Genomic DNA, 18,413 nt, shown 5'->3' with positions numbered 1-18,413 from the left:
TTGTTGAAGGAAGGTTGTAATTATCAATTTTTTCTTTCTTATATACAAGTCATAACTAAGTCCAAAATAATAAATGTTATGTTGAATTTAACAGTAAACATACTTCAAAAAAATTTTACAAGTAGTACTCCAGATTTTATTGTTGTTGTTTTGGGTTGTTTTGGGGGAAGGAACAGCAATCTCCTAATAGCATACATCAGGTTACTGTTATCACAGAACTTCTACCATACTGCTGGTCTGGAAAATCAGTCACTGTAAATGCTGGAGAGTGGTTTTATAAACCTAGTAAACTATTTCAATCTTGTGTAAAACACATTATACAGGGTAATAGCTTCATTTGGCTGAGTCATCTTAGGTACAATTCTACGATTGCATTAAGCTAGTCTTTATTGATATACCCTCAATGTTAAACAGCTTTTTAATGAAGTGGATTGCCTTGAAGCCATTGGATAGTACATGTACACATGCACACACACATACACACAAAGTTACCCCAAAACAACTGGAGAGGCAGTAATTATATAATATTAATGAGCAATATCACATACAATTGAATGTGCCGGTTTCTAATGGAGCTGAGTTGAATCTCAGTAACAGGTTTCTTGAAATGACCTGGCCCCCACAGAAGTACCTTCAGGTTCAACAACCCATGTAAAATATAATAAATGCATAAATACTTTAGCAAGGGAAATAGGTAGCATTATGGCCACACTTCTGTGCTGCTGTTATTTAAAAGCTTGGCAGCTTGGTAGTTAGAAACCACTATGTCCAGGGGTGTTGTAATTTACCATTTGCTCAGAGTTGAAATGAGGCAGAGGAGAGCTCCAGGTCCCTGGCTCATTTTTTATTTAGAGGCAATTTTTTAAATCCATCCGCCATTGAAGTTCCAAAAATAGAAAGAGGATAAAGAAATAAACACACTTCAAATTTAGAAGTAGAGGCTGATTGGAGTCTTTCTTAGGCAGGGGCTGGGATGCATTTTTAAAGCAACATTCTACAAACTTGTAAGTGCATTGTGAGAGTCTAAAAATTAGTGTCATTGTGTGTTTGTGTTTCTTTTTAATCCATATATGGTGGTTTATGAGGCAGTGTTTTTCAAAGTCTAGTCCTTTTTATATACTCAGACATAATTTTGCTGTATTATTATACTACTATATTATTATTATTCATCCAACATTATTTGTAAATGGACTTGATTCTTTTAGAATTTCAACTAAATAAGTTTAAAAGGGAATTTTGTATAACTAGTGTAAATGGACAAATTAACACATCATGCCACAAACAGATGCTGTCACTTATTTTTTCCTTGCATACACTGAAATAAATATATATTGAGTCAAACAAATGCCTAGTAATTCAGTTTCTTGAGTACTACCTGAAAGCATCTAGAGGACTGTCAGGGACACTGTTATGGAAGCACTGGCTTACTGGCTAGGAACACAGACCTTTCAAATCAGGTAAGATTGGTTCAAGTCCTACCAATGTTATTTGCCAGCTGAATGACACATGAGCAGGTCTTTTTGTCTCTCTGAGCCTCAGTTTCTGCATCTGGAAAACGGTGATAAAAATTGTGGTGCAGTTCATTGGGAGGATGATATGAGGTCATACATGTAAAGCCCTTAGCACAGTGTCTGACCTATAGCAAACATCCAAGAAATGTCAGAAATTAGGAATTTGTGATTGGGGAGACATGGATCATGATGGGGAACCAACCACCAATGAATTCGGTTCAGAACAAACCAAATGTACTAGGTGTCTATCATATCTCAGGCTCTATGAGAGGCCCTGGGGACACGGAGAAAATTCCTGAAGTGGCAGACATGTAAAGAGCCAATGACAGCAGTAGATGGGAAGTGCAGTAGGAGGTATGTGCCCCCAATTACTACCAAAGGCCAGAGGAGAATATGAGGAAAGTCTGCATCAGGGAAAAAAACACAGAGATCCGTGCATCCGATCATTCCTGATGGCTTATGGGGATGTACATCAGTGCTGGAAAGACCAAGTGAATCGGATTTCTGCGGGGGGAACAGAAGATGCATGAAATTCAAACATATAAACAGCAATGGAGACATATTATTTACTTATGGGTTTAAGTGACATTAATAAATTGGTGAATATCATTTTCAAAACCAAACAGTGGTCAAGCAACATGTAAATGGAATTTTAATTTTCTTTCCTTCCATAGAGGTCACAGGCAGCTGCTTCACAAATATTTTAAATTTAGCCTGCAGAGTGCTGAACTTTCTAAAAAAATTATTGTTTGCTAACATGTAAAAATAATGCAGTTTCATAAGAAAACCCAGACTTATGTCTTCCTTTTTAAAAAGTGGAATATATGGCCATCTGGATTCTCCCTTATGGCAATTTGGGGCTGGAGTTGAGTAGCTGCTGCACTGGTAAATGGGGCATTCGCTCTCCAGTTTACCATACCCCCTTCCACCCACATGAAGGGACTGCCTGATGGCCAGGCACCTGGGGCCCCTGCCTTTGGCCCCACGCTTTAGAGGCCTCACTCTGGACCCTCTCCAAATGTGCCCTTTCCCATGCAGCCAGGAGTACATGCACCCTAAGGATGCCTGCACTTCTAGACTGTGCCACCAGTGCTGAGAGACCCTGGAATTCCCTGTTCGTGTGATCTGAACCTGCTCCCAGAGCCTGCAGAGACCTTTTTCTCAGTTAGTTCTCCCAAGGATGAATAGCATTGCTTGGGCGCACACTCCATCCTGGAGGGTGGCCAAGAGAAAGCCGAGCTGCTTTTGGTGGGGATGGAAGGAAATGGAGCTTGAATGTGCAGGTCAGGGTGTCCCTCCACCTGCATAAAGCCCCTTGCTGTGTGAGCTGGGGTCAGGCTTGAGAAGACCAGAGCAGATGGTATATTTTGTGGGACGGTGGGGTGAGAGTGAGGGAAGTGCTGGGTTGGGGACCAGTTCTCCCTGTGTCATCGTCTTCAGGTAAGGAAGTCTGAGGAGTTGAATTCTAACTTTGAACTTGGCCTTCCAGATCATTATAAAGGCATATTTGTCAAGGTAGGAGATTGGAGTTACTTATTTATACAATTTAGTAACTCAATTGGTAACTTATAAATATGTAGACATATGGTAGATGGACTTCCATTTATACTCTTTCCCTGGGCCTACAAATGTTAGCATATATTAGAAGTGGGCCTGCTAGTGGATTTCATTCCTTTCTCTTTGCTGCCCAGCCCCCATCAGTACTTGGGTTTGTGGTTCCCACCAGACTGTGAGCTTGATGAGGGTGGGAAGTGTGTGTGATGTTCACCACTACATCCTCTCCCCTAGTTCAGTCCTTGGCATGTCCCAGGGTACACAACTCATACTGAATGAGTGACTAGGCCATCTGAGAGTTGATATTTCAGGTTGGTCCTCTTGGAATTCTTTTCTCCTCTTGTGTATGTACACACATCACAATTATTTAAAATTTTCTCCATAGAAACTTCATTAATTGCTAGAAATTCTTTTGGTTATTTATATTTTTCTGATTTAAAAAGAATTTACATATGTGATAAAATCATCTGAAAGGTTGAAAAAGTAAAAATAAGCCAAGAACATCACATGCCGCCCTAATTCCAATGGCATAACCATTATTAATATTTAAATATATTTATTTCCAGTCTTTTTACCTCTGTTTCTTTTCATTGTTGGAATCCTACCTAGAGATTTATGGCTGTAAGCTGCCATGCTGCCACCATCTGCATAGCTTTTGTGCTGCTCTTTGTCATTCATTCCTTGTGATGCATTTTTAAAGATAAATTGCCTAAGAAACTTCTGGATTTCATGGAGAAATATTGAAGTGAGAAATATTATAAACACTTTCTGGAGAGGTGAATGACATTATTCTAAATTTTTGTGTGCATGAGAGTATGTGATTAACCTGACTTACCAATTGTTCATTTTTATCAACATTATGATCACCACCAAAGGGTCAACTATAATGATTTAGCCATCTAATTTTTTACAATCTTTTTCTGTTAAACTGTGCATAAAGAATTCTGCATACACTTGGCCCCTTCCCTTTTGAAACTGACAACTGCCATGCATATACGCTTGTTGTTCAGTTAGCAATCCACTGACATTGATCTTGATTGGGCAGTGCCCAGATATCCTGCACCATGCACCCGAGACCACCCAGTGTAGCAGGAGAGAGATGACTGAATTCCAAATCGTAATAGCATGACAGGCCAATAAATGAGGGTGGCGTGGGGACATGGAAGAAAGGTTGGTTTACTCAGCCTAGGCTCCAGAAAGGGCTTCCAAGAAGAGGGGATATTTGAGTGCTGTCTGGAAAGTTGAGCTATGGGTTGGCAGGTGCAGAAAGGAATCAGGTGTCAGGTTGAGGCCCCTCAAGGGTGTGGCTGGTGAAGAGGAGAGCACCTCACCCACATTCACTGGCTGTGTACTATATATCAGGGCCCATTCTAGGGCCTCACAAGATAGAGACAGATGGGCTAATGAACAGAACTTTGGGTGATATTCTACCTAATAGAACACTTCAGAGCTACCTACACTCAAGCCTAAACCCAAGGCATTCTACAACATCCCTAATCAAAGTAATTTGAATGCCCTCTACCAAGTCTAGTCAGTGGTATGTCTAGTCCATGACCCAGGAATTCTATTTTCTGGTTTCCACTGTAGAGAAAAATTTGCTCAAATCACTGGCTTATGTAAAAGGGTATATATACATTGCAGCACTCTTTGTAAAAATGAAAAAAATTGGGACCAGCCCAAATATTTATGCATAAATGAATGGCTGTCAAAACTAGGCTGTATCTATCCCTTGGAAATGTATGGAAAGTTAGAAAGGGAGAAGTACATTTATATATACACAGTAAAGCTTCCAAAACAGACAAATGAAGGGAGAAAAACAAGTCATGGAATATACATATATGATACCATTCATGTAAAAAATGAGTTTTACATTTTGTGGACACAAAAAATACCATGTTTTTCTACAGTTACAGAGATATGCAAGATCTTATTAGTTCATAGATGTACTTTTATATAAGCAGTCAGATAACCACCTACTTCATTGGCAGAGGACTCTTGCTGAGCTGAAAACCCTGGCTTCCTCTGAAAGGTTCAGAGATTAGAAGGAGGTGGTTAAAAGATAATTTAGGCCTTACCTTTTAAAATCTTTTACCAGGAGGGTGTATTCTGTGAATTACCTCTACAATTAAAGATTAAAACAATGAAAATGTTCTAGCTTTCAGGGTAAATCAGTACCACCTATTTAGAAACAAATTGAGCAATGTGAAACAAGACAGCAAAATGTTCCTACCCTGTGACCCAGTAATTTTCCTTTTAGGAATCCATCCAAAGGAAATAATCCCAGAGAGTTGCAAAGATTTTCATGTAAGAATGTTCAATGCAGTATTATTTATCATAGTGAAAAAAGAATCATCTGGAATGTTCAGTAACGAGTGAAAGCCTAAGTGGTAAGTTTATATAATAGAATGCTGGGTAGCCATCAAAACCTCATTACAGAAGAAATTTTATTGACTTGTAAACATGTTAACAAAACAATATTATTAAGTCAGAACATAGGAATATGAAGGCAGTATTATCTCAAATATATAAGCACAAAGACACATACACAAGACTAATGGGGGTAGGTAGGGAACCCAGGGGAGCATTTTGACTGGGCCTCATGTTCGCCTAAGGTCTCAAATTCTGACTTTTGGTATGATCTCTAAATGCAGTTATATAAGTAATCGGGGATACTCTGAAAAAGTTACAGTCACACATGTACTCTTGCCATTTTTCCTGTGACTCTGATTGTTGCCTGTAAACATTTAAAATATAGCACAATCTTTTCCATCCCACTTTAATATTGCTTCACAAATAGAGGGAAGCCCAGACTGCTCTCACTCACTGGGGCGACCTCTGCTGCAGGCAAAGGGGTCAGAAGGAAATACCCTAAATGGGATTATATATGATGGTTGTCTCTTGGTGGTGGGATTATAGATTTTTGTAATGGATAGTTTTCTGCATTTTCTACGGTTTCTACACTAAACATACATATTTCTTTCAAAATTTAAAAATAGCTCCTAGAGTAAAACTTAATAAAACAAAAACACCAGAAGAGGAAATGGCCTCTTTTAAAACACAAATGCAGTGCCCAGCTCTAGAATGTGCCACATCAGGATGTCCCCAGGCAGAACCTCGGCAGGCTGACACCAGGGCAAGACAAAAGGAATGCAGCTGGACTCAGCTCCAGTGTGTCCCAGAGAGGCAGCAGTGACTCCTGCCCCCACCCGTCCCCACACTTGCTTCTAGGTAAGGCCAGAGCAGTTCTACCAGCCAGAGGGGCAAGATGATTCTGGTTCAAAGTTGGACCTGATGGTCGGAGTGGGTGGGAAGATAAAACAGGCCCCTGATAAGCTGAGTGAATTTGGGGCCCTGGTTCCATGGCTCTAAATCAGTGTGCAAGAGCACGGAGGGGCCACTCATTTGCAGGAACAAATGGATACTCAGGTCAGGCTGATAAATAAATCTCTTTATCAGAGGACCTCAGAACAGGATTTATTTGCATGACAGACAAGCTGCACTTGGGATGGCAAAACAAGACGGTGAAAGGAGACACGAAGCACTGGATTAGGGTGGAATTGTAGTAATGGATTGGGGCCCTACTTTTGACAGGTTCAAGGTGTGCATGTGCATGTGTGTTTGTGTGTGGGTGTTTATAGCCAACAAAAGTGAACACTTCTCCCACCATTCTCCAGCTCCACACCCAGGTTTTTTCTTCCCACTAACAAAGCGGGTGTAACTGGTTTTGTCAGCAGAACAAACACAGGGCCTTCAGTTTTTCCCGTTGTGAGGAAATCGCTCCTGCCTCCTCACCAAAGGAACACAGGCACTGATAGGTCAGGGAGCAGAGTGACTAGTGGCGAACAGCTGGGACCGGGAGCCTGCACCTCATTAGAGGAAGCTGCTACTATTTCCAGCCTGCTTCTATTCAGTGAAAGCAGGTCATTACAAACACAGTGCGTTTTTGCATATTAACCAAATTAAAATAATAATATGTTCTCTCCTTTCATGTGCTATACTGATAAATCCCAATTTGTGAATGAAACATGCTGATTAGTTAGTTAAAAAGTAATTAGTTCCAGAATGTGTTTCTGAGTTGGAGACTTAATGAATGCACACAAATACATTTTCCCAAGTCCTCAGCACATCAATCTTTTAAAGGAAAATATTCATAAGATACATTCATGACAGACAAATGATAAAGTAGCCTGATTTTATTTTTTGTTCTTTTTTGCTGTATGGGGTAAAATTTGGATGTTACTTGGTGACTGTCAGGCTGAGTCACTTTGGAAATACAGATCCAAGCAATGGTTGTTATACTTGACCGAGTTTTAATGTCCAGATTGTCAAGAGAAAAGGTCTCAGCTCAGAAGAGCCTCCTTGCCCTGGAGAGGATCTTTCAACTCCTTCATTTCTTGGGGTTCAAAGGCCAATAACAGCCAGCAGAGGCAGTGGAGAATTAGGGAGGGAGCATCTGCAAGACCAGAGTCGGGTCTATGAGACTTTCATTGGGTTCCCACAGCTGGGAAAACCAGTACTGGGTTTCAAACATCTGGGTGCTTTGGCCCCTGAGACTCAGAAGGTTCCAGACACTCCAAGGGCAAACAGGCTTAAGGATGACTGCCAAGCCAAGGGCCTTTAACCCAAAGGCCAGTTGACCATCCCTAACCTGGGAGATTATACATGGCACAGCTGTACCTCACCAGGGCATGAAATCCAACAGCTTGGACCACATTGTGTATTGTAAAAACCACCCTTAATAATGCCTTCACTTGCTTACCAGCTGTGTGTCACACAGTAAGATTGGTTAATTTCCATTGTTGGACCAGATCATTGTTTCCCTGATTGAGTCCCAAATGAAGTATAGGTCTGCACATAGGAACCTGTTGTATGGGAATCACACACAACACACTCATCCCCATGAGGCCATAGGAACAGAGGTGAGTGACAGACTGCATGCAGTTCAGGCTTCTGCCCCATGGTTACTCCAGGACACAGGCCATTGAGAATTATGATGAGAGGAATGGCCCAGGTTCTTGAAATTTTGGCTTTTTTTCCAAGTGTGTATACTGAAATTCACATTAACTTGTCCTATTCTCCTGTAGGGTGTGGCTAAGAGAATGGGATTTGGTGTCAGACAGACTTGGCTGTGCAAACAGTTATCTTATTTCTCTGAGTTTCAACGTGGGTATCTGTAACTTTGGGATAAGAATAACTAACACCTACATAGCACTTAGTATGTGCCAGAGACTCTTTTAGGTGTTTCAGATATATCTTCTCTCTTTTCATCTTGGCAATTTATCTACCTCTGACAGGGAGGATGGGAAAATAACCTGTGTCAAAGCCTGACACATAGAAAACCGCAATAAATGATAGCTATTTTATTTGTTGCTTTATGATTATCCTTCAATTTTATCCTCTATGACACTGCCTCCACTTCATTCATTCATTCATTCATCATTCTTTCCTTCATTTGGCAAAAACCTCCTGACCATTGTGGGCCTGTAAGGGATCAGAGACAGAAGGATCCAGTAGCTCCCCTAACTGTCTCTCTCTCCTGTCCCCCTGCCTTTACTGCTCCTTCAACCTGGAGTCTCTCCCTCTTGAAGTTCGTCTCTCTAAGGTACGTGCCCTCCCAGCTCAGCTCAGGCATATCCTTCTCTGTGAAAGCTTCCCTCAGTCTGCTCTGAGCTGACAGTCACCCAATTCCACGCAAAGCCTGGGATCTGCTCTGAGAACTTAGGCAACCATTCTTCCTGGTTGGCCAGAACCAGTCATAAAATGTCTTGAAGATCTGCTCGGATCCCTCCTGCCCCCTCCCCATCCTGGGACCCCACTGCACTGTGCAGGTATCTCCATCTTTGCTCTATTATCCTGTTTTTTCACTATGGTTTTCTCCTCTCCTCTCTCCCCTACCTGACTGTGGGCCCCTAGAGGGCAGGTTTGAATATCATTCATCTCTGTAGCTAGCCCAGGACAGGCCACTCAAAGTTATCAATAATGGAGAGAGAGGAAGAAGGAGAGAGGAAGATGGGTAGATAAGAAACATGGGGGAAAAGAGAGCCAATGTATTTTTGGCCCATGTGCTGTTCACCATGAGGAAATGGCCACAGGCTATAAAGCTGTCTTTATAGACACCTCCCCCAGCCATCTGCCCCCAAAACTCTGGCACAAGAAATCTGCCTTTCCTATAAAAATTTCAGCTCATATGCAAATTGTATATGTGTTGAGTGTTATCTGGGCTTTGCATTTGGAAAGAAAAAACAATCTCTTGCTCTGGCCTGTGTCTGTTTCATTGTCCGGCCCTTTGAGGCTCTGGTCTGTGAGTGTCTGGGCCAGTGTGTATGGCTGAGAATGGACGCTTTATGTGCAAAGGAAGCAAGGCTTTTCTTTGGCTGGGTCTCTGAACCCAGCTGCCAGTCACAGGGCTGACTGCCGTGATCTGCTTCAAGGAAGTCTCACGTCTGTGTTTTAGCACTGTATTGAAGAGGCTGCTGCCTTCCCAGGCAGGCCTCTAGGACATCCCTTGAATCGGGAGGACCCTGAGACCAGAGAAGACCCACAGCCCAAGTGCCAGGTAACACAGAGCAAAAGCATGAGTCCTTATATGCCTTCCTCCTCAGGAAGCTATGTGCTGCAGTGGAAAGCAGTCAGGCAGATAGTACAAATTTGGCTTAAGTCTCCTGTGTGACTTCAGACAAGCTTTTTGACTTCTCTGTGCCATAATTTCTTCTTCTGTAAAATAGGGAAAGCAGAATCACCACCTCAGTAGAGTTCTGGGAGGAATAGGTGAGATAATACACTTGATCACATTTTGTCAACAGAAGGGTTATAAGTACATTTTGATTTGTTATTAACAGGAGGTAAAAGTGGAAGTTCCAGCAGAGGCTCCTAGGAAGGGCAAGACCAGTCAAGTGCAGGATTTACAAAAGAAAAATCCCCAAACCAGTCGCACACTTCTCAAAGCGCTTCTCCAGCTTAGAGGAAAAAAAGGTATGGGTTGCTGAAATTTAGGGAAGACTTTGTGAAGACTTCTTTGGGAAAGGACTTGTGCCCTCACCCTTAGCCCCAATCCTTTGGGACTCTCAGAGAGTTTGTTTTGTGTGCCCTGAAGCTGGGGGATGTGGTGGGTCTGGTTCTGACTCATGCTCAAGGAAGCTACAGAGGCTGGTGGAAGCCCAGGAGGGGAAGTGGGGTCATGACCCTACAAGGGTAGGTCAGAGGTAGGCGACGATGGGGTTGTGCTCATAGGTGGCCCAGCAGGGATGTCTCCAGAAAATGTGGGTGAAAAATCATCTACTTAAAACATCTGTCAGACTCAGAGAGTGCAAAGCCAAACTTTGACAGTACCAAACAGCTGAGAACTTTCCCATCCCCCTTGCCTTCCTTCTCCATCCCCACATGATCCTTGGAGGATCCAGAAAATAGGTTATCAAGTTAGTGGAGGAACAGAAATACCTGCTGGCAGCAGGCCCTAGTGGGAAGAGGAGAGAAGATGCAAGTAGTAAATTGAGGCAGTGTCCCTAACTTAAAGTGACCATAGGACCTTTTGTTAACTAACAGTGATGAGGAATCTCATCAATCTGGCCATATTCTTATTCTGGAGCAAGGAACAGATTGCATACAATGAACAGGTTTAAAGGGAGATGGTAGACACAAACCAAGTTGCTTTTACACAAATCCTGCTTGTTCAGTGTATTGGTTACATTATTATTACTTACCCAGCACTAACTCCTACGTGCTAAGCACTATGCGAGCACTTTATGTTTTCATAATAACCTGTGGAGGTAGGTGCTATCATAATGCCCATTTTGCAAAGGAAGAAATTGAGGTTCAGGAAAGTTAGATAGCCTGCCATGGTTGTAGGTTGGTTGGGAAGAAGGTAGGATTGGGAGCTAGGCAGTCAGTCTCCAGAGTTACCACATTCCCACCTCACAGGCAGATCAGACAAGGTATTTGGGAAAGAACTAATGTTATGCCTCCATGTCTCCAAGTGCACTCACCTGAAAATACTTAAAATTGAGTTCATAGGAATTCTCACCAAGACCTTTGGGGAAGGACTCAGGGAGACACGCTGTTTGGGTTAGAATGATTTGGTTTTAAACATCAAGATGCACTCAAGCTAGGTTAAGGAGAAAAGGGAACATTATAAAAACAAGATGTGTTCTGGAAGCCTGTCTGGCCCCTCTGTGCCCCCATCCCTCTTGTTTCTGCTTCGTACTCCTTCTTTTCCCTTTGCACATTCTTTAATCCATTTTGCAGAATGTGGCACCTAGGCTCCTGCCTTAGGGCACCTCAGTGCCAGCCCTGCAGAAACCAGTTGGCTGAATCCTGATTCAAAGTACAGAAAAAGATTCAGTTAAATATATACTGAGTACCTACTACATGCTAGACATTACCTTAGGTACTGGGGATATAGCAGTGCACAAAAATAGGGAAAAAAGAAACAAAACAAACCCTGCCTTTATGGGGCACTCCTTCCAATGAGATTCTGATTGGTCTACGTCTGGTAGGCTGACTTCTTCCTCTGGCCCAATTGAATTGCCCCTGGGGTGGGGTCACAGAGTACAGCCTGGTGGCTGGAAGCTCAACCAGGGCCCTGAGCTAAGTGTGGAATTTGAGGCTGACTGTCCCCAAAGCCATTTAGCCCAGAAGATTTCAACCTACAGTTGAGTTGGTTCTAGTAAGGCTTCAGCCCACCATAGCGGCACCCGCCCACCGTTAGGTCCTGCAGGCCATCTCTCTCAGGAGAGTCCTCAGATCATCAGCCTGCTACCCAGTGTCTTTAATTCTGGGTTTGACATGCACTGTTCTTTATCCCATCCCCTTTTGTGCTGGGTGAAGCCAGATCTTATTTTCCTTTGCTTTTTGTCCATCTCTCCTCCCTGAGTGAATGCCTTTCAGGGGGATATGGGGCAGGCCTTCCTGCCTTGGTGCAGGCAGTGAGCGGAGCAGAGCCGGGCAATGACAGCACACTCAGAGGACAAACTATATACTGGGGTTCTTGTCCCCCCAGATGGTCTCCTCTGAGGCAGTGACACTGCTTTGTACAGCGGGTCCTGGCTGTGGGAGTCTGCCTGAACAGGGCCTTGTTAAAGTGCCCTCATCCTTCATCGTCCTCCAGATGAGAATGGTGACAACCTGCACAGTTAAGGTCCTCTCCTGCTTCCTGTTTGATAGCCACTGTGATCAGCTTTGGTAATGCCACCTGCTGTTTTTCAATTGGCTGAGTTCTGGGCCTATTTCTGCATTTCCTACCATTTCTACAACTTTTTCTTTCTTTCCTTTTCATTTTTTTTAAAACATGAGCTAATGCACATTCAGTAGTGGAATAGATGACATCAGATGCTGCGTTTGCCAGCCTCAGCACTAACCTACCACGCTTCTTACAGCCGGATCAGAGAATACCAACCTGATTTGCACAGTGCACAGTGCCCCGGTCAGCTTTCTGTGGGATTCCTGAGTTTTGTCAGTTGAAAAGCGTGGTACTCTGTCTTCTGGTGGTTAAGAACATGAATGTCTGATCCAGGGGAGACCAGGATTCAAGCTTGCCAGAGCCACATACTGTGCAGGACCCCATGTGTGTAACTTGGCCCTTGGTGCTCCTGTTTCCTCTTGTGAAATGAGGTTCACATTGGTTTCCCCCAGCATTGTTTTAAGTTGAAACAGGGATAATGTGTGAAGGTGCTTAGCATGGCTCCTGGCACTTGGTAATGACCCAACACACAAGAGCCATTGTTATTATATTTGTTACACCCGTTCTTGAACTCTGCACCCCAGCAGAATCTCCCTGGCCATAGAGACAGTGTGCTGGAACCAGGCTTTGGAGTCAGACAGTTGTGACAATCATATATAGCTCTAGGATTGTTATGGGTATTAAATGAGATAACATGCATCATCATAATAAACATGTATAAGTGCTTTATACATCTCATTTAATCTGCATAGCAACTCTAAGAGGCAGGTTCCATTATTGTGTGCATTTGACACATGGAAGGACTAAGGCATTAACAGGGGCCTTTAGTAACTGGTTCAAGGTCACAAGCTGGTAAGTGGATAAGGCAGGAAGTGGGTGGAAGAAGCATGTCTATTCACTCTGTCAATCCCACTCTTTTCCTTATGGTCTGAGGTACCTGCCACCTAGTAAGAGTTCAAAAAGATGTGAATTACATGTGTATTCATTGCAGATGTATAAATGATAAGGCTACAGAGCAAAATGGATGTTTGGGACAGTGTCTGTGTGAATCATTAGGGAATAAAGTCAAGCCAATGATTAGAGTACCTACTGTAAGCCAGGTGTTCTCCTGAGGGGTTGGCATTGAATTGTGGATTAATCCCGAGAACCACCATGTGTCTGCTGTATATGAATAGGCCATGTTCATTCATGTAATTTCTGTCCACACATAAATCTGAGGTTCCTGATCTCAGATTAAACCCAAAAGCAATTTTTCTTAGAACTGGAAGGAAAAATACCTCTTGTGGCTTGTCCAAACAGAACAACAAACAGGATGCTCAGAGATCTGGAAGGACAACCTTGTCATAGCCAAATTTCCAGCCTTATTTTCCACTGGCCCAGAAAAATATATGCACAGAGTGAAGCAGTCTCCAGGCGAAGGACCTGGAGCTGTCAGTCAGGGGCTGGCAGGAAACAGATGGCATGTTCAAATTAGGCAATTTGGGGAGAGCTTAATAAAGGAGCTATTTACAAAGGTGCGGGAGGACCACAGGGATCATGCTGTTCCCTGGGGCTGATAAGAGTGGAGTGCTGTCACCTCCCTAGGCTTGAAGGGAGATGGGATGGAGTGGTGACCTGGGCCCTGAGACAGAGACTGTGTGGCGAGTGCCTGGCAGGAGCTGTGGCAGCTGGTCGAGGGAACCAGCCATCGCACAGTGGCCCAGCAAGGTGAGGAAGGGGAAAAAACTCCCGAACCTTGCTGTCCTCCTTTCTTCCCATCTCCTGCTCAGGCTCTTCATTATTTGAGCCCAATCAGGAATCAGAGGGCAAGGGGGTTCCATTGACTCAGTCCACCAAGATCAGCCTCCCCAGGGCACAGGGCAGGGTGGAAAAGAGTGAAGTGTGGGACTGCACAGTTGAAGGGAAGATTTCGGAACACTGATTCTCAACTAGAATGTCGTTGCCCTCCTAGGTTGGAAGATGAAAGGCAAAGAGAAGTTTGGGGTCTCAGTGATGGTGGCTTGTCTCTGGGATTGTGGAGTGGGTTGGCTGTCCCATGACTAAACTTGTGCTGGCCAAACCAGGAGCCTGGCTTCACCTTCTGTACCTCTATACTTTGGATGGGGTCTCATAACCATTTTGAACTGGACTAAGTATTAAATCTCATTTTCCTCTATGGTTACACTCTTTAAAACCAGAAATATCCAGAGAGGACTTTGCAAGCTCAGGGGTGTCTCTGACTGCAAACCCATTCATGTCCTTCAAACCTGGCATAAATTGAACTTCTTATATAATGTCTTTCCTGATGTTTGTGTGTGTCTGTCCCACTGTTTAAAACATAGACCCCACAATGGCATGTTTTATTCATCTCCATATGCCCAGAACTTGACACAACACTGATAATACTACAGGATCCCAATAAATACTTGTTAAATCTTTATGTCCCTGTAGTCCTCAGCAGATTCCAATTTAACCAGCATTTATTAAGCCCTTACTACCTTCCAAGCACTGTGTCAGGACATTTTCATATCCAATCTCTAATTTAAAATCCCCAATAGCCTGGTTATTTTACCCCCACTTTTACAAATTAGGAAACTGAGGCTCAGAGAGATAAAAGAGGCAGAGCCTAGACTTGAGCAGAGTTCTGCTTCCTTGGTCTAATGCTCTTTCCTTTCCTGTTCAGAAGATATCCCTTGATTGGTCATTGAACAGTTACTTCATGCATATGCATGAGCTGGCTGCCTGAATGAGCCCAGTGGAGCTGTGTGTGTGTGTGTGCGCGCTCTGGAAAGCTCTGAACACCATTGATGGTGTCAGTGCTCATCCCAGTTGGATGGATACTGCCAACTGAAGTTCTCATGGGTATGCTTCCCAGAAAGCCTACCTTAAACCCACCGTGCAATATGAGCATGAGATCAAGTCAGATGCTGTTCCTGAACTTGGCTTTACATTGGATGCAGGAGCATGGCTCTCTCATAGTTGGCTTGCCCCCATTGATTCAAAACACACATATTTCTGACAGTTTTATCCATTGAGTAGTGAAAAAATGAAATTGTCCAGTGCCTACCCTTCCGTTGTTCTACAATGGAGCTGCCAAAATTCTAATTGACCAATTAAGTCCACCTACCTCAGAAAGGCCCCAAACACAACTCCACTTACCAGAAAAAGAACAGAAGTTAAACACTGGTTCTTACTATACATATTCCACATGCCCTGAACTTGCATATAGTTTTCCCAGTTTTCATAATGGCCCTGAAAATAGGAACCATTGTTAGCCCCACGTTATATGCACACAGCAGGAGCAGCAGCTGCTAAGGGTAATCTTTTTAAAATTTGTATCAGGTCATGTCACCTCCATGCCTAAACTCTAAACCTGAGGCTGCTGGGTGGGGGGGAGGGGCACTTGTCCAAAGTCACACAACTAGGAAGTGGCAGAGCAGAACACAGGGCAGACCTGGAATTCTGGCTCTTGCCCATGGATGGGCCCAGCTCCAGCGAGCTTTCCACTGCTTCTAAGCCTGCTGGCCTCAGTCACAGGCAGTGTCACCTCAATTCTTTCTCATTACCTTCTGCCCTATTTTACTGAGGATTCAGGGCAGATTCGGATCTGGCCTAGAAAAACATCTTCCTGACCCCTCAGAGAGCCAGCGAGAGAGAGAGAAAAACAGGAATGTGTTTCTAGGCTGTTCTGTAGAACCTAAGGCATTTCATGACAAGCTTTCCTCCCTCCAGCTAGTCCTAGGGACACTTTATCTGCCCCTTCCTGTGGCCCTTGTCACAGTCTGCCTTATCTCTGCTCTATCTCCCCCTCTAGGCAGGGAGCTCTTCTAGGACAGGGTCTGCATGTGATCCCTCAGTCTCCTCTCCCCCACAGAGCCTCAGCATCCATCACCAGTTACGGATCACCAATTATGCACCAAGTTCCAGATCAAACACTTTCACATCTGTGGCCATGTTTCATCTTTGCAGCAGCTCATGTGGAGTACTTTGTAGGACTAGCCCATTTTACAGATGAGGGTACTAAGGCTAGGAGCATGAGATAACTTACCCAAGGTCACATAGCTAGTAAAGGGGGAAGCTGGGATATGAGTACAGGCCTGTTTGGCTCCCGAATCGGTGATCTTTCACTGTGAACATCAGTGCTGCCGGGCAAGTGCTCAATAAACTGTTGGTTGTACGATGAAGGAAACGAGGGAGGAAAAGAAGGAGGAAAATTGAAAAAAGTTCAAAGACAGCAAAATAAAGAGAAATGAGAGAATATTTGAAAGCAGTAAATTGTGGAAGATTAGAGAAATGCATGTATCTAGGGTCTAACTTCCTTTCTTCTGAGGTCACAAAAAGAAAGGCACACATCCAAGATCAGAGAAAGAAAAACACAGAAGCAGCTGAAATTTTAGCTTCAGAGTGGCTCTTTCAATGGCTTTCTGTGGGGATAAAAATGCTCAGATGATGGTTCCAAATCTCGATGCACTGCATAGCATGTGTGTTCTTTGTTGAAACAGTAATATTTTTTTCCAGTCAACTTGAGCAGTTTATATATACAGTTTACATGTAGGTATATGCACGGTGATGCTGCAGAAGTCACTGCCCTTGGAGTTAAATGAGCAAGGTTCAAATTCCAGGCCCATTCTTATCTAGCTGCCCAGCCCTAGGTATAGCCTCTCATCTCTCTGAACATCAGTTTTCTCATCTGTAAAATGGATATGACAAGATTCCTCATTTCCTAGGGATCTAGTAACTCAAATTATGTAAAAGCAGTGACTATAAGCCCCTATATTTAAATGTTTCCCACATTGTTCTATCTAATTAATTCATATTAAACAAGGAAAGACCCCCTCTGCCACCAGCTCCAGCTCCTCACCTGGGGTAGCACATGGAGACAGTTTAGAGTGGTGGGGTTTCCATGGACTCTGAAGCCAGACCGTTTGGGGCTTAAACCTGGCTTTGCCATTTCCAAGCTGGCTGACCTGGGGCAACTTGCTTAACCTCCTTTTATATATCTCAGTTTTCTCACTTTTTATTAAAGTGGTAATAATTACAGGACTTCCCTCTTATTAGAGCTCTTAGGAAGAGTATGGTCCCTTGGAACCCAGCCTGGCACACAGCAAGGGTTCAGAACATGTTATTACAATATAGTCATTATTATTATTGTTATGTGTTGAGTGTTTTTCTTATGGCTGCATGTCAACTGTTGCTCTGTCCCTTCACCTTCCTCCCCCACATTTCCACTGCTGAGCTGGAGGATCCAGATCTGCAGGACCCAGATCTGCAGGGAAGAGGCATTACTTAAGCTAGGAGAGCTTGTCTTTCAATGATGTCACACAGGCTCCTTATCAATAATTGAACAGCTTTTCCAGGAACCCAATCTAGAGAGTGCAGGGCCCTGGCTGCAGCAGGCCCCAGCCACTGGGGCTCCGGGGCGGGCTCCAGGCACCATGGGGCCTGTTATCTGCCTGCTCTGGCGGGGGAGGGGTCTGGCTGCTGCTGGAAGGGCTCCCGCTGCAGGGTGGGACTCAAGGCTGAAGCCTCACCACTGGGCTCTTGATCTTCCCCCAGGCCCTGCCCTCACAGTCCTATTCCAACAGCCCCAGAATAGACGGCCCAGTTCTTCTGGCGCACTCGAGCCTGGAGCCTGGAGCCTGGAAGTCATTTTGAACACCTCCCCCTCCCTCACTGCTTCCTTTCAAGCCATCCGTAAGTTTTGTTGATTTTTTCAACGTGACCAAAATCTGCCCCCTTCCTCCATGGTCATTGCCACCACCCTAGTCTGGGCATTCTGGGGCTCCCACAGCAGCTCCCTGGTTTTCCTGATTCCCACTTGTACTGACCTCCCCCAGTGGGCCTCCCCCACCCCCCCGCACTCCACCCCACACACATGCACACAGCAGTAGTAGCAGCTGCTAAAGGTAATCTTTCTAAAATTCAGATCAGGTCATGTCACCTCCATGCCTAAACCCCTCAGTGCTTCATTGCTCATAGAAAAATATTCAGCCCTTCCACATGTCCTCAAGGCCTGTGACTGACCCCTGCCCGGCTTCACCTTGAGCCCTCTGTCTTCATTTATGAACTTCCTGCCATACCACTTTTGTATCAGTCCCTGTGACAGAGACTTCACAGCTCCAAGCTCTTGCTCATTTTGCCCATTTTATTCTCTCTTCCATGCCTGCCTCTACTTAGCATGCAGTTCTTAGGTA

The 18,413-nt window shown here is 44.0% G+C and overlaps 1 long non-coding RNA gene across 4 annotated transcripts in view; it reads left to right on the top strand.

The window, feature by feature from the left end:
- Positions 1-18,413, top strand: part of LOC108406392 (uncharacterized) — a 56,484-nt gene that overhangs the window by 7,035 nt on the left and 31,036 nt on the right. For 2 of the 4 annotated variants that reach the window (XR_012129518.1, XR_012129520.1), the window contains exon 3: positions 9,905-10,037. The exons of the other annotated variants lie outside the window; for them this stretch is intronic. This is a non-coding gene — a long non-coding RNA (uncharacterized lncRNA). The remainder of the gene's footprint in view (positions 1-9,904; positions 10,038-18,413) is intronic. 4 annotated transcript variants of the gene reach the window in all.

Source organism: Manis javanica, chromosome 1 (assembly GCF_040802235.1).
Source record: "Manis javanica isolate MJ-LG chromosome 1, MJ_LKY, whole genome shotgun sequence".
Taxonomy (NCBI): Eukaryota; Metazoa; Chordata; class Mammalia; order Pholidota; family Manidae; genus Manis; species Manis javanica.
This window is presented reverse-complemented; position numbering and strand designations above follow the sequence as displayed.